The 15,502-nt window shown below is 34.0% G+C and overlaps 1 protein-coding gene across 1 annotated transcript in view; it reads left to right on the plus strand.

The window, feature by feature from the left end:
• The window catches only part of GLRB (glycine receptor beta), a 100,582-nt gene that overhangs the window by 49,770 nt on the left and 35,310 nt on the right, over positions 1-15,502 (plus strand). The window lies entirely within an intron of this gene.

Consider the following 15,502-nt stretch of genomic DNA (forward strand, 5'->3'; position numbering starts at 1 on the left):
GCTTGAATCTGTTGTGTAAATTACAAAAATAAAGAAGCAGTAGCTTTCAGTGATGGTGATTCTTGGTTTGTTATGCATTCTCAAATTCATTTCGTATTTCACAATAGAATTTCAATCCAAAGAAAATGCTAAAGAAAACGAACCATTTATAAGTTTGTTAGTAGCACCATTATACAGTTGGGATTTTGTTTATTAATAGCCCACTAGAAATTTCCCTTACAAAGTTCTGCTGAAATAAAGGAACTCATAAAATCTGGGAAGCTTTGATACTGCCCCAAACTTTTCTCTCCTATTCAGACCTTTCTATCTCAACTGGAAGTTACTTATTCCAGAAGGCATAATGCAGAACACAGAACTTGGGGGTGACTGTGACTTCAGTAGCTGCAAGTCAGGTAGTGGACAGATGTAGGGCAGCTTCTGAAAGGGGAGGGCGACCATTCCATTTTTCCAACAGATAACACTGATTATCAAAGAAGCAATCAGGTTTATAGGCATTCACATTGTTGTTAGGAAATTTGAACCAATTCCATTTGGAAACCATTTCTTTGTGCTAATTTTTCTTTTTCTTAATTCAGATGTTAACTATTGGTGACTAAATTAAAAGTAATCTCACACTTATTCAGAAGCAATAATTGTGTAGTGAAGGAGAAATTATAGCCATATTAGTATTCCTTAAGATCTTCTATACTTCCATGGTTATAGGCCCCTTCAGCTTGTTTTATTATCTCATTTTATCAGCATTATAATTCCTTTTTCTCATATCTGTGTTTATTTACATTCCACTAACTTATATTTTTGTAAGGTATCATTATAAATACTATACGTGGTATTTATTGACATTAATAGTAACATCACCAAAATTATCTAATAAGTATAATCATCCTATTTCAAGTTCTAATTTTATCAGTTTGTATGCTACTGCCTGTGGCAACTGAAATGAGTATTCAGAACACTGAGAAGAATGGTTTTTTAGAGGTCAGGAGCATCTGCTCTGTGGTTATGATTGTAATATATTTTGATTTTTCCATTTGGTTTTTATCTTTGGCTTAAATCACTGGGATTTTAATAAATAAAAATGTGAACTGTTACACTTGTGAGGAAAAATTAGGTAGTATGTTTTATTATAATAATCAATGCATAGACTTCATCAGGAACACATAAGAACTATTTCATGGAAATAGGAGCCTGTTTGTATAATCCATGTTCTTTCTTTGGTTGAGGATGCTTCATGATTATACTGTATTATGATTACACTACAATTCATGGTCCCATCAGACTTTCAAACCCTTTCTGCTGCATGACTTATTATGTGTCTCAGTAGACTTCAACTCTTTTTGAGCAACCCAGTGTGCCTGTCAGGAAAAAAAAAAAAAGAAGTCACATTTTGGAACTGTTAAAAGAGCTAAATTATGGTTCTTGGCAATTATTTATCTTTGTTGTTTTAGAAACAATTTTATGTATTTCCCTTTATATAAACTTACATTTCTTTCCTTAAAACTTGTCTTAGCTTACTATTCTTTTTATCTTGTTGCTTTTATTATTAACTTTCCAGCATTATTTCACTGTAGAATAATATTAGACATATTTTCCCCATTTTTCTCTATTTTGCATCTTAGATACACAAAGTTTCAAAAGGTTTTTATATTTATTTTTTCTCATATGATCAATATTCAGGTCTGTCCCCTGTGGTAGTCTAAATAATGTTCCCTCAAACCGTCCATATCCTAATCTCAGAACCTGTGAATAAGGTATTTTACATGATAAAAGAGACTGTGTGTTTATAATTAAAGTAAGGATCTTGAGTTGGGGAGATTATTCTGGTTATCCAAGTGGGCCCACTATCATCACAGGGTCCTTCTAAGCAGGAGGCAGGAAGATCAGAGTCAATAGTGGTAGATGTGATCAAGACAGTGTGAACGTGGAGTGATGCAAGGAAGTGATGTATCAGTCAAGGAACGTAGGCGGCCTCTAGACACTGAAAATGCAAAAAAATGGAGTCTCTCTTCAGCTTCTCAAGAAGGAGTCAGCCTTACAGATACTGTGACTTTAGTCCCATGAAACTAATTGTGATGTTTCGAATTCCAGAACTATAAGTAATAATTTATGATGTTTTAAATCACTAACTTTTGATAATTTTGTTATAGCAGCAATGGGAAACTCATACATGTGCTGATGAACACTTTGTTGATGCATTTTTTTCCTCCCACATTCTATTGGAAGATTATCTAATTGCATATAACTTCATCCTATATGCTACTAGAGAGATATCTGATTATGTATATAACTTTTTCATATGGGAAAATAATCAATGGTTTTGAATTCAGTGATTACTAAATACTCTCACTTGTTAATTGTAATAAGGACATAATTTGAAAGAGAATATATTTTTAGTTGTTAAAAATGTATTTCATTCTCTTTTTTTGTCAAAGTTACTTTTTTAGTATCTGCCTTAAAATGAAAAATAACATGATTTGTTGTGGATACTTTTCTCTTCCCTTTTTTCTTCTAGCTGTATTATTTAGAAGTATTGGTGATTAAACATCATATTAGGCAATAAGGAAGGAGGAGAAATGCTCAAGTTTTATATTCTTCTTCCAGTAATTAGTCATTGTTATCAACTGATATAGAGAAATTAAATTAATGGTATTAATAATACTAGACAAATATCCTAACCTGTCAAAATGTGACAGTAATATGTATTAAATAGAATCATGTTGCATACTTTTTATTCAGCCCAACATACTGCCACTCTTATGGAGTTCATAGTTCAGGGAGGCACCACAGTACCACCTAGCAGGCACTCCTAATACATATGGAATATTGGAATAGGTCTAGAATTTTTAAATATTCATAAGGTGTTACTAAACAATATTTAACTATTTTTAAATAAAATGACATATTGGGAATAATTACTAAAATATAACCTAGAAAATTTTAGTGGCATTTTGCTAACTCGTAATTCTTACATGAAATACCTAACCTCACTAATGACTAAATTTAAATCTTTTCAAACCAGGCTTATAACAGCTCTTTGACAGAAATTTAATTATAAAGCTGCCAGAGGCTATGAGAGCTGATCTCCTTCATTGCCTTGAATGCTAATATTTTTATTATAATGTAAAGACTACAGATGAGTTAGAGATTCCCTGTGTGAGAGGCAGGTAAAAATTATAACTAACCAGAATAGCTATCCTAACAACAATAGAAAATATAAACATTTTTTAAATATTAAAATATCAATAATACAACTTAACCAGTTTTAATGTCTTATTGTGAAATGTTTTATTGCATTGAAGAAATAGTTGAATTTAGTCTTAATTGGGACTGAAAATTTTGGAGAACATCCATTTTCCAGATAATGACTAATAGTGTGCTCTTTGGAATGAACAATGAGTAGTATTTGTCACCAAGTTCTTTAAAAACAATTAAGTAATTTCCCACTGATAAAAGAAGTCTGTTTCTGATGGGAATTTGTTCATTGCAAAATAAACGATAAAGCTATAATTACTGTGATTGACTAATTGAAAATGAAAATAAATAGGTTTCAAAGATAGTTATCTTAATATAGAACATTTGAAATGCCAATAACTAGCAATTATTTAGAAATGCTCATAAAACATTAACCAAAGCAACTAATGAGCTTTTATCTTTTAATGAATGTTAAACTCAAACTATTAATTTAAACTGTAAAATTTTAAAACACTCTTAAAGGATATATAAACTTGCTACAACTTGGATTGAATCATAATGATATGTGACTACACAGCTAATAGAAAAACATCTTTGAAGTACTTTTATAAGGAAATAATAAGATATAATGGCCAAGACTGATACAATGAAATAAGCAATTTCCAGATTTTTGGTGATGCTCATTATAATACAACTCTGGAGTTCTACTAAAAAATTAAGAAAAGGATTACAGTGGAGACTTGAAGATATGTGGTGTGTTAAGCTTACAGTGGAGCAGTTGAAAGCACGAAGAATAATTCGGGAAATGCTCAGAAGCAGATTTTAGCACTGTGTCAAGATTTGTGACTTTGAAGTAGATTACTGTTAAGAATAATTGTTGGTTGGGGGCACTGGGTGCCTCCGTTGGTTAAGCATCTACCTTCAGCTCAGGTCATGATCTCGGGGTCCTAGCATCAAGCCCTGCATTGGACTCCCTGTTGAGCAGGGAGCCTGATTCTCCCTCTGCCCTTCCTACTCATGCTTTCTTTCTCTCTCTTTCTCTCAAATAAATAATAAAATCTTTGAGATAAACAAATGAAAAAATAATTGGTTGATCAACACAGTACAAAACAAACTAAATGAGTTACACTAGATGCAGAATTTTTTTGAAGCAAAAAAACCCCAAACAAACAACTTATTAAACTGTGTTACCAACATTATAGAAGGATAACAGCAGCATAAAAGGTATATCCTAATAAGGCAGTATATTTGTCTAGCCTTTAATATGGCCAAGTCCTGTTCATATACTTTGTATACTATCTCATTTAATCTCTATAAAAACCCTATCTTTGTGGGTAAGTTATTACTATCCCCATATTATAGATAGGAATTTTGTCCTTTGTTCACTTCTTAATCCTCCATAATCTTGCTTTTAATATGCCACTCTACCAAAAATGCTTTTGCTAAAATTTTCAGCGGCTTTCTCATTTGCTGATATTCAGTATGACTCTGCTTGACACTGTATGACACCTGCTGCTGTTGACCTTCTCAAAGCTTTGGACTATTTGGTTTGGTGAAATCACATTTTCAGGATTTCCTTTTTTCCTCAGTCTTCTAGCCTGCCCTTTGAATGCATGTCCTTCCCAGGGTTATTTATTTATCCATTTTTTTGCTTTGGATTCCTACTCTAATACTTATGGACAAACTCTTCATTAATCATCTTCTCCCCCCCCCTTTTTTCATGTTTTCAAGATTCATTTATATCATTACAGGTATCAGAATTTCATTCTTTTTTTATAGCCAAATAATATTCCTTAGGGTGTATGCATATACAGGCATACCTTGTTTTATTGTGCTTTGTAGATACTGTTTTTTTTTTTTTTTTTTACAGATTGGAGATTTTTGGCATCCTGCAATCAGCAAGTTTATTTGTGTCATTTTTCCAACAGCATTTGCTTACTTGCTGTCTCCTTGTCACATTTGGTAATTCACACAATATTTCAAACTCTATTATTAATATTATATTTGTTATTATGATCTGTGATCTTTGATGTTAGTCTTATGATTGTTTTAGGGCATCAGGAACCAAGGTCATATAAGATGGCAAACTTAATTGATAAATGTTGTGTGTGTTCTGACTATTCTACCAACCAGCCATTTTCTGTTTCTTTCCCTGTCTATGGGTTTCCCTCCCCTGAGACACACAATACTGAAATTAGGCCAGTTAATAACAAGACAATGGCATCTAAGTGTTCAAGTGAAAGGAAGAATCACATACCTCACTTTAAATCAAAGGTAGAAATGATCAAGCTTAGTGAAGAAGGCATGTCAAAAGCCAAGATAGGCCAAAGGCTAGGTCTCTTGCACCAAACAGTCGCACTGTGGATGCAAAGGAAAAGTTCTGGAAGAAAATTAAAAAATGCTATGCTAGTGAACACATGAATGATAAGAAAGCAAAGCAGCCTTGTTTAGTGATCTGGATAGAAGGTCAAATCAGCTACAACATTCCCTTAAGCCAGAGCCTAATCCAGAGCAAGGCTCTAAGTCTTTTCAGTTTTATGAAGGCTAAGAGAGGTGAGGAAGCTGCAGAAGAAAAGTTTCAAGCTAACAAAGGTTGGTTCATGAAGCTTAAGGAAAGAAGCCGTCTCCATAACATCGATGTGCAAAGTGAAGCAGCATGTGCCGATAGAGAAGCTGCAGCAAGTTCTCCAGAAGATCCACCTGAGGGCATTCATGAAGTTGGCTACACTGAACAACGGATTTTCACCGTACACAAAACAGCCTTGTATTGAAAGACGATGCCATCAAGAACTTTCATAGCACGAGAGGAGAAGCCAGTGCCTGGTTTCAAAGCTTTAAAAGACAGACTGACTCTCTTGTTGGGGACTAGTGCAGCTGACAACTTGAAATGGAAGCCAGCGTTCATTTACCATTCTGAAAACCCCCCATTCTGAAAACCCCAGGCCCTTAAGAAGTATGCTAAATCTATTCCGTGCTTTGTCAGTGGCACAGCAAAGCCGGTATCACAGCTGTCTGTTTACATCATGGTTTACTGAATATTTTAGGCCCACTGCTGAGACCTAGTGCTCTAAAAAAAGATTCCTTTAAAAGTATGGCTTCTTCACAATACTTTTGGTCATCCCACCATTTTGATGGAGATGGGCAACAATATTAATGTTGTCTCCATACCTGCTAATACAGCATCCATTCTGCAGCCCAGAGATTAAGAAGTAATTTTGAAATTCAAGTCTTATTATTTAAGAAATGCATTCTGCAAGGCTATCGTTGTCATAGATAGTTATTCCTCTGATGGATCTGGGCAAAGTAAATTGAAAGCTTTTGAAAGGGATACAGCATTTTAGATACTATTAAGAACATTTGTAATTTGTGGGAAGTAGTCAAAATACCAACATGAACAGGAGTTTGGAAGCTGATTCCAAACCTCATGGATGATTTTGAGGGGTTCAAGACTGCAGTACAGGAGGTTGCTGAAGATACAGTGGAAATAGTGAGAGAACTAGAATTAGTTGTAGAGCCTAAGGATGTGACTGAACTGCTGCAAGTTTATGATCAAACGCGAATGGACGAGGAATTGTTTCTTTTCAATGAGCAAAGAAAGTGTTTTCTTGAGATGCAATTCACTCCATGAAGACGTTGTATAGATTGTTGAAATGACAACAAAGGATTCAGAACATGACATAAACTTGGTTGATAAAGCAGCAGCAGGGTTTGAGAGGACAGACTCCAGTTTTGAAAGAAGTTTTGCTGTGGATAAAATGCTATCAAACAGCATCACATGCTACAGAGAAATTGTTCATGAAAGGAAGAATCAATGGGTGTGGCAAACTTCACTGTTGTCTTCTTGTAAGAAATTGCCAACCACTTTGATCTTCAGCAGCCACCGGCCTGGTCAGTCAGCAGCCATCAGCATTGAGGCCAGACCCTCCACCAGTAAAAAAATACTACGACTCACTGAAAGATTAGGTGAGTGTTAGTATTTTTTTAAATAATAAAGTATTTTTTAATTAAGGCAGGTATATTTTTTAGACATAGTGCTATCACACATTAATAGATTATATAGTACAATGTAAATATAACTTTTATATGCACTAGAAAATCAGACAATTCATTTGATTTGCTTCATTGCAATATTCACTTTATTGCAGTGATATGGAACTGAACCCACAGTTTCTCCAAGGTATGCCTGTATACCCCATTTCATTTATCCATTTACCTCTTGATGGGTGCTTGGGTTGTTTCCACCTTTTGGCTCTTGTGAATAATGCTGCAATGAGCATGGTGTGTAAGTATTTGTTGGAGTCTCTGGTTTCAGTTCTTTTGGATTTATACCTAGGAGTGGAATTGCTGGATCATATGGTATTTCTATTGCGTTTTTGAGGACAAAGTATAATTACTTAAAAGTGAAAAATGTACATTTAGTGAGGAAGTATGGACATGTTAGTGATTTATTTAACTCATTAGTGAGGGACCCAGCGGGATACTAAAGCTGCTTCAGTGGAAAATTCAGGAGCTTGAAGTGAAAGAATGAATGCTGAAATTAGATTGCTAAATTAGACACAGGCTTGTTAATGTCTCACAGGGCAATAAAGGTGTAATCTTTGGGGATATCTTTTCTCCCTGACATAGAACATTTGCATCTGTACCGGGCAGATACCATTTGCAATTCTTGAATCTTCTGTATCTTATCTGCTTTTGCAGAATCTAGGCCCTAACTAATAGAAGATGGCAAGTCAGACAAAGATACACTTTCCTAGAGAACCCCACAACCCTTTGGTGGGCTTGTTATGAATTGTTTCATCAGGATATTGAAAGGTTGAATAATAACCTTTTTTCCTTACTTCCAAATTTTGATTTTTCTTACCTTCTTGTCTATTCCCTTTCATTTTGTTTATACTATATTTTGCATCCACCCTTTGTAACTTTTGTACATATCTTTCTTAGAATGTATTACTTTGTTGAAATGTATTTACTTTTCTTTAAATTTTGATACATATTGCCTAATAACTGTCCAGGTTAGTTTATACTCCAGGAAAGTTTATGCATTTATGTTGCTATTGTTGGTGTATGAATGTGCCAACTCTCTATGCCTTACCAGTGATAAGTAGGATTACTCATCATTTCTAACTTCATGGGCAAAGGGAAAAATAGAATCTTGTTTTTCATTGTTTTTCTTTTGTAGTGGGGCAGAACATATCTTCGTGTTTATTGGTTCTTCATAGCAAATTTTGCTATAGAGATTTCCATGAGAGTACTTTCTCAAAAGAAACTTACAGTACCCCTCTGTTTTTGAGAGAACTATCAGATTGTTTTATATAAATCATGTTCATATTTTTAATGTTAAATATCATTCTTTCATATGAAAATAACACATTTTACTAATCTGTCCTCCCTGATGGATTTTAGATACTTTCTGGGGTTTTGTTTGTTTGTTTGTTTGTTTGTTTTGGTTTGGTTTTGGCTATTACATAGTTGTATGCAGTAGACATCTTTGAAATGTATTTATGTACCAAGTACCTTACTTTTAAAACTGGACTTTTTTGTTTTTTGAGAGCAGTTTTATCTTCACAGCAAAATGGAGCAGAAAATATAGAGAGTTCTCATATACTCCTTACGCCCCCTCCTCACAACCTCCCCCACTATCAACCTTTGCACCAAAGGGGTGTATTTGTTGCAATCGGTGAACCTACAATAGCACATCATCAACCAGTCTGTAGATTACATTAGGGTTTGCTCTTATTGTTCATTTTATGAGTTTTGACAAATGTTTGAACATACGTATCCATTTATAATTTCATATAGAAGAATTTCAGTACCCTAAAAGTCCTCTGTGTTCTGCCTGTTCATCTCTCCTTCCCCTATAATCCTTGGCAACCACTGATTGATTGATTGATTGATTTTTACTGTATCCAAGTTTTGCCTTCTCCAGAATGTCATGTAATTGGAATCATGTAGCATATAGCCTTTTCAGATTGGCTTCTTTTACTTACTGGCATGTATTTAAGGTTCCTGCATATATTTTTATCGCTTGATAGCTCATTTCTTTTTCTTGCTGACTAATATTCTTTTGTCTGGATGTACCACAGTTTATCCATTCACCCACTGAAGGACATCTTGGTTGCTTCCAAGTTTAGGCAATTATGAATACAACTGCTATAAACATGGACGTGCAGGTTTTTGTGTAAGATTTTAGTTCCTTTGGGTAAAAACCAAGGAGTACAGTGTTGTAAGAATATATTTAGTTTTGTAAGAAACTTCCAAACTGTCTTCGAAAGTGGATGTGCCATTTTCATTTCCACCATCAGTGAATGAGAGTGCCTTTTGCTCCATATCCTCATTTGCATTTGGTGTTGTCAGTGTGATGGATTTGGCCCTATCTGATCATTGTGTAATTGGTATCATTGTTTTAATTGTTTAATTTGAATCTCTCTAACGGCATATGAAGTGGAATGTCTTTTGATAGGTTTATTTGTCATCAGTATATCTTCTTTGGTGAAGTGTCTGTTAAGATCTTTGGCCCATTTTTTTAATGGGGTTGTTTGTATTCTTATTGTTACATTTTAAGATGTATTTTGTGTATTTCTTCTTGGTCTTGACTTTAACTAGCGTCTTTCTCCTGGCCACTCCCAAACCTCTGTCTCATGCTCTGGCCTCCTTTTAGTACTGATCTTGATTATTTCTGCTACTTTATGTTTCTTGGTATTTAGTGATTCTTTTGTATTGCAAACAAAACACTTGAGAAACAGTGACTTTTGACTGCTACTTTAGTCCTGCCCTTTCTTAATATCACCACCTGTTAAAATTCTGCCAACTCTTAGAGAACTCCCCAGACTCACTATCTGCAGGCTTTCCTGACCTGTGTCTGTAGTGATCATTTATTCTCTAGTAAGTGCTGTCACCCCTAGAATCCTTACCATTTATTCCCTTACTTGTGTAATCATCACTTCCTGTTTGACTTATCATATGGTTTCACTTATTTGTGGAACATAAGGAATAGCATGGTGGACACTAAGAGGAAGGAAAAATGAAGGGGGAGAAATCGGAGTAGGAGAAAAACCATGAGAGACTATGAACTCCGGGAAACAAACTGAGAATTTTAGAAGGGAGGGTGGGTAGGAGGATGATTGAGCCTGGTGATAGGTATTAAGGAGGGCATGGATTTCCTGGAACCCTGGGTGTTATACACAAACGATGAATCATGGAATACCACATCAAAAACTAATGATGTACTATATGGTGACTAACAACACAATTAAAAAAAAAATCACTTCCTGAGGGTATGGCCCTCAAATTTTTATCTCTCTCAGACTGGTAGCTCAGACCTTCAAACATAGAAAGCTCTTAATGAATTACTATTTAATGAATGAAAAAATGAAGGAAGAAATGAATGTTCAACCTAGCAAAGTAAAACTGATTGTTAACTCAGTCTCTTTTGTAACCATTGAATTTAGTCTTGAACATAAAAACCATAGATGTTTTATTTTGTTAGTCCACAAAACAAACCTACCATTGTTAGTAGATGTATTTTAAGTCTTTGAAATCTGAATAATATTAGGTTTATCAGATATTAATAATTCATATTAATAATCTGAAATTGCCTTGTTTTCTAGTACTATATTATATTCATCTTTTTATAACAGCTACTAACATAGTCTTCACATCTGTTACCCAAAAAATTTTTTTTTAAATCTTTTAAAGAATAGAATTAAAGTCAGTTTTGATGTTCAATAACCAATTGAAACTTTCAGGTGGCATCTTTGTAACTATAGAAAAGGAATGCTGTCAATGGTAGTTGTGAACCATTTCAAAGTGGTGACAATAACTATAATGGTAATAAAGTTAATAATACATATAATAAATTAGTTAACTTTTGAGTACCCTCTTTGTTCCAGGTTTCATGCTTTAGGTACGACCTTTCATTTGATTCTTGTGAATAACTGAGGATTAATTTTATTGATGAATTTAAGCTCAGAGAAGTTAAGTGACTAGCCTTAGGACACATAATAGGACATAATTCAGACCCACATTTGTCTAATTGTCCTGTCTTCAAGTCTCCGTGTAGGTGTCAGTTCACTTTGTTACTTTTAACTTATCCTGAGTCTACATGCCCCATAGCAATCTATTTCCATTTTCAGAGTCTTTTTCAAATTGTTTTATATTTGACTAATTGTCAATGTAACTGACAATTATTTCTTTGAAGTCTGAGAGTACTCACAGTGTGTCCTTAGTACCTAGAGCATGGAAAGTAATATATGGTTAATAAATAATTTTTGGATTGAATGAGTGAGCCAACCCATCACCTAGAGATTTAGGAGGAATTTAAATAAACATTTTTGGGAAATAAATAATATATTCTGTAGCTAGATTCTCAAGGATGTTTAATGGAAAGGAAACGGACATTTATATAGTGGGTACTATATTAATCTTTTATATTGAGCATTTTATTGAGTTATCACATTAGGAATTAAGATTCTTATTTTTTAATGTTAAAAATTGAGCTCAGACAGTTTAAGAAACTTGCTCAGAGTCAAAGCTATAAGATTCAGAGCTGAAACTTGAGTGAGAAACTTTGTATTTCTAAGTCTATGTTGACTCCATTATATTAGACTCTATAATTTGATTAATATAACTACAAAAATTACTTGTGATGATAGATAGAATTTTAAAAGGGATGGCATTAAAACATTCTTATATAATTTGTAATTTTGTAATTTTTTCCACAGATAGGTTTTGTTTTGTCAAAACCTTTGATATTATGTAGGGCCACACGCTGGGCTTTAATCAGCTTTTGGCTGGTTAAAATGTTTTGAACTTAAGAACTGATATAAAGATATAAGCATTATAAAGTTATTCTTGGATTGATGGAAGCACTGATTAGACTTCAAGAAGGATTTAGAAGAATGAACTTCACATGGGAAGCACCATTTGAATTACTTTAAAGTTTTAAAAGAAAAATAACTTTGCTGTATAATTTTAGATGAGTTACCCATACAATTTTTGGAGATAGAATTGTGGAATATAGGAGTGTTCCCCAAAGAATGTGTGTATGTATGGAAATTTTAAGGAGAATTCAGTAGTAATTCTGGGGTAATTTTTAAATTTTTACCCCAGACATTGCAAGGTGGCTTATTTTTAATTATGCAAAATATGCCCAAGTTAAAGCTTAGAATTGCTTTAACTCCTGTCAGATATCTTGAGTATTGTTATAAAATATCGATATGTCATTGGAAATTAATTACCATGATGTAAACTAACATACATTCCAAATTTCATCTAAAGAATACCAATAGGTCTTAATATCTGTATCTCTAAACATAGAGTTAACATTCTATTAAAATATGAAAACCTAATTTTAGACTAAAATAAAGCATCCTGATTCTAAAAGCCACATTGGCAGTTTCTGGGAAGTGGCATACAAACAATGTTGACAGACTCTTGTCAAGAATATGACAATCCAGGGTGCCTGGGTGGCTCAGTCGATTAAGGGTCTGTCTTTGGCTCAGGTCATGATCCCAGGGTCCTGGGATACACTCCCGCATCAGGCGCCTTGCTTGGTGCGGAGCCTGCTTCTCCCTCCCCCTGCTACTCCACCTGCTTGTGCGCGCTCTCTCTCTCTTTCTCTCTGTGTCAAATAAATAAATATTCTTAAAAAAAAAAAAGATAATCCCTAAATTGTTATTTGACTTTTGATTCGTCTGTATTTCTGTCAAATGTTTTAGGTGTATCATAATACCAAAAATATGCAAGGTAATAATTGAAATAGGACTAAATATGCAAGAGCCACACAGTGATAGTCATACAAGGATATGGGAGAGAAATTATTAACTCAACTGGCTATAGAATTTAGTCTTTAGTGCCGTAGCTGCCAGGCGAAAAGAAAAACATGATACGAGGGGCACCTGGGTGGCTCAGTGGGTTAAAGCTCAGGTCATGATCTCAGGGTCCTGGTATCAAGCCCCGTATCAGGCTCTCTGCTCAGCAGGGAACCTGCTCCCTCCTCTCTCTCTGCTTGCCTCTCTGCCTACTTGTGATCTCTGTCTGTCAAATGAATAAATAAAATCTTAAAAAAAAATGATACGATAGTTCAGTCTTGCTTTCCTGTAATAGGAAGCATATAAGAGAATCAGGAAAGTATTTTTAGTATAAACTCTGAGGAATATATTTCTTTTTGCAAAGCCTTAGACTAAATATGCCTAGCACATAGTAAATACCTAAATAGTTGTATTATAGTTATATATGTATAAACAAATGAGAAATTACATATAGAAGAACTTACCTTGTATATTTTCATGTGATGGTCGTTGACCAAAATAAGGAGTCATGGCTTTAATAATGTGTTTACAGATATATAGCAAAGTCATCTGGTTATTTTTCATACTAATCCTTGCAAACAGGTTAAGGATGTATATTTTACCATGACATTGTGAATGCACATTTTAAATATGGAAGATTAAAGATGTAGTTTTTGATGATATACCTTTTGATAAGACACAGTACATAGAGAAGGTAATAAAATAGCTTTAGTTTACCTACTTTTAGAATGCTGATAATTTAAGCAGGTCATTCCAAGGAAGCTTTTTAGCAAATAATATAAAGTTGAATACTGTTAAGTATTCAAAGTAATGTCAAGTGTATGTCAACCATGTGCTTTAGCTAAGGTAATGTAACTGGGATCTTATTAGAAAATCAAACCCCAGGGCACCTAGGTGGCCCAGTGGGTTCAGCGTTGGAGGTTTGGTTTTGGCTCAGGTCATGATCTCAGGGTCGTGGGATGGAGCCCCACATTGGGCTCTATGCTCAACAGGGAGTCTACTTGAGATTCTCTCTCTTCTTCCCCCTGCCCCTCTTTGTGTGCTCTCTCTCTGTCTCTCAAATCTTTTTTTGAAAAAAGAAAATAATTGAACCTAATGTGTATTCTTTTTAAAGGGGAGGGCCATGCATGTTTGCCTGGAATGGAAAAAAGCTTGCATCAGGAAGCAAAATGAGGTCTTCTGGAAGTCTCACCATGTGATGTAGATAAGCCTTTGTCTTGGACGCGTCTGAGTTAGTTCTTTTTGTCATAATCACTGTCAGATGTGAAGCAATTAAGTCCCATTATGAGTTTTAAGATAGTTGTATATTTTGACAGTTCATATAGTTGTACAATGCAGCTCTTTATTTTCCAGATTTCTAAGCCTCCTTTATTCCCTCCTTAATTCCATGTTCATTTGATTAGAAAGATATTATCTTTTTTTATCAGTGCTGCATATAAGTTCAGTGCCAGCTTATATAATCTTTAATTTATTTGACTTTGGTCCTCTAGCATCATCTGCATATGATTCTTAAGAATCAATTTGTATTATACATGTTGAATTTTTTTTATAAATCTTAAGTTTAGAGTAGCTATGAGATGTAGGTAGTTTAATTTTATTTCACTATCTATACTTCAGTATGTGGATGTCATTACTACGTACCTTACCCTTCTACAGTTATTACACAGAGTCTGAAGATCATGTGAGAAAGTAAATTTTCCAAGCTTTTTTACTGGGACAGTTACTACTCCTTGATTATGTTTTATTTTATACGTTATACATACATAAAACATGTGCACTTAGGTTTCATAGAAATCTATTCTTATTACTAAATAAAAGATGATCTATAATGTCTTCTTTCCTAGTTGCTTATTTGGATTTTGATTCATTTTCATCATGTTGAAAGAGTATAGATAGATAGCATTTTGTGAATTTTGAATGACTGAAAGCAAGGAAGCTGAAGCCCAAAACAATTTTTACCTTGAGCACTTCTGTGCATGTTATGAGTGCAGTATGTAAAATTAAAATCAAAAGTCCTGAGCACCATGCTCAGTGCTAAGTACGTACATGCTAACAGTCTGATTTGTGGCAGACCCCCATATCACTGATGATATAAAATATATTAAGCTACTAAACATGTTTCTAGGTTCTCATATTCTTAATATCTATGTCTTGACATAATTCAATTTTTACAAAGGTTTAAAATGAGTATTTTTGAAGATAGACAAAAAACTGAAGTAAAATGGCCAGCTTTTTAGTGGATTTCAAAACATTTTTTTTCTTATTTAAATAAACGTAACTCAAATTTTGATATACTTAATCTGTTTTGCACGATGCAAGTCTCAGTTGACTTTCTCACATTCTCTCTACAATCATATACACATATGAGTAGTCAAGAATAGTTTATCTTTTCCTTATTACATATATGTAGATAAGTATGTGTGTTATAGACATATATACATGTTATATGTTGTTTTTATAGCTTGCTACTTAGTAAAAGGCAAGTAGAAATATTTTCCCTTGGC

This window comes from Neovison vison, chromosome 11 (assembly GCF_020171115.1).
Source record: "Neovison vison isolate M4711 chromosome 11, ASM_NN_V1, whole genome shotgun sequence".
NCBI classification, from domain to species: Eukaryota; Metazoa; Chordata; class Mammalia; order Carnivora; family Mustelidae; genus Neogale; species Neogale vison.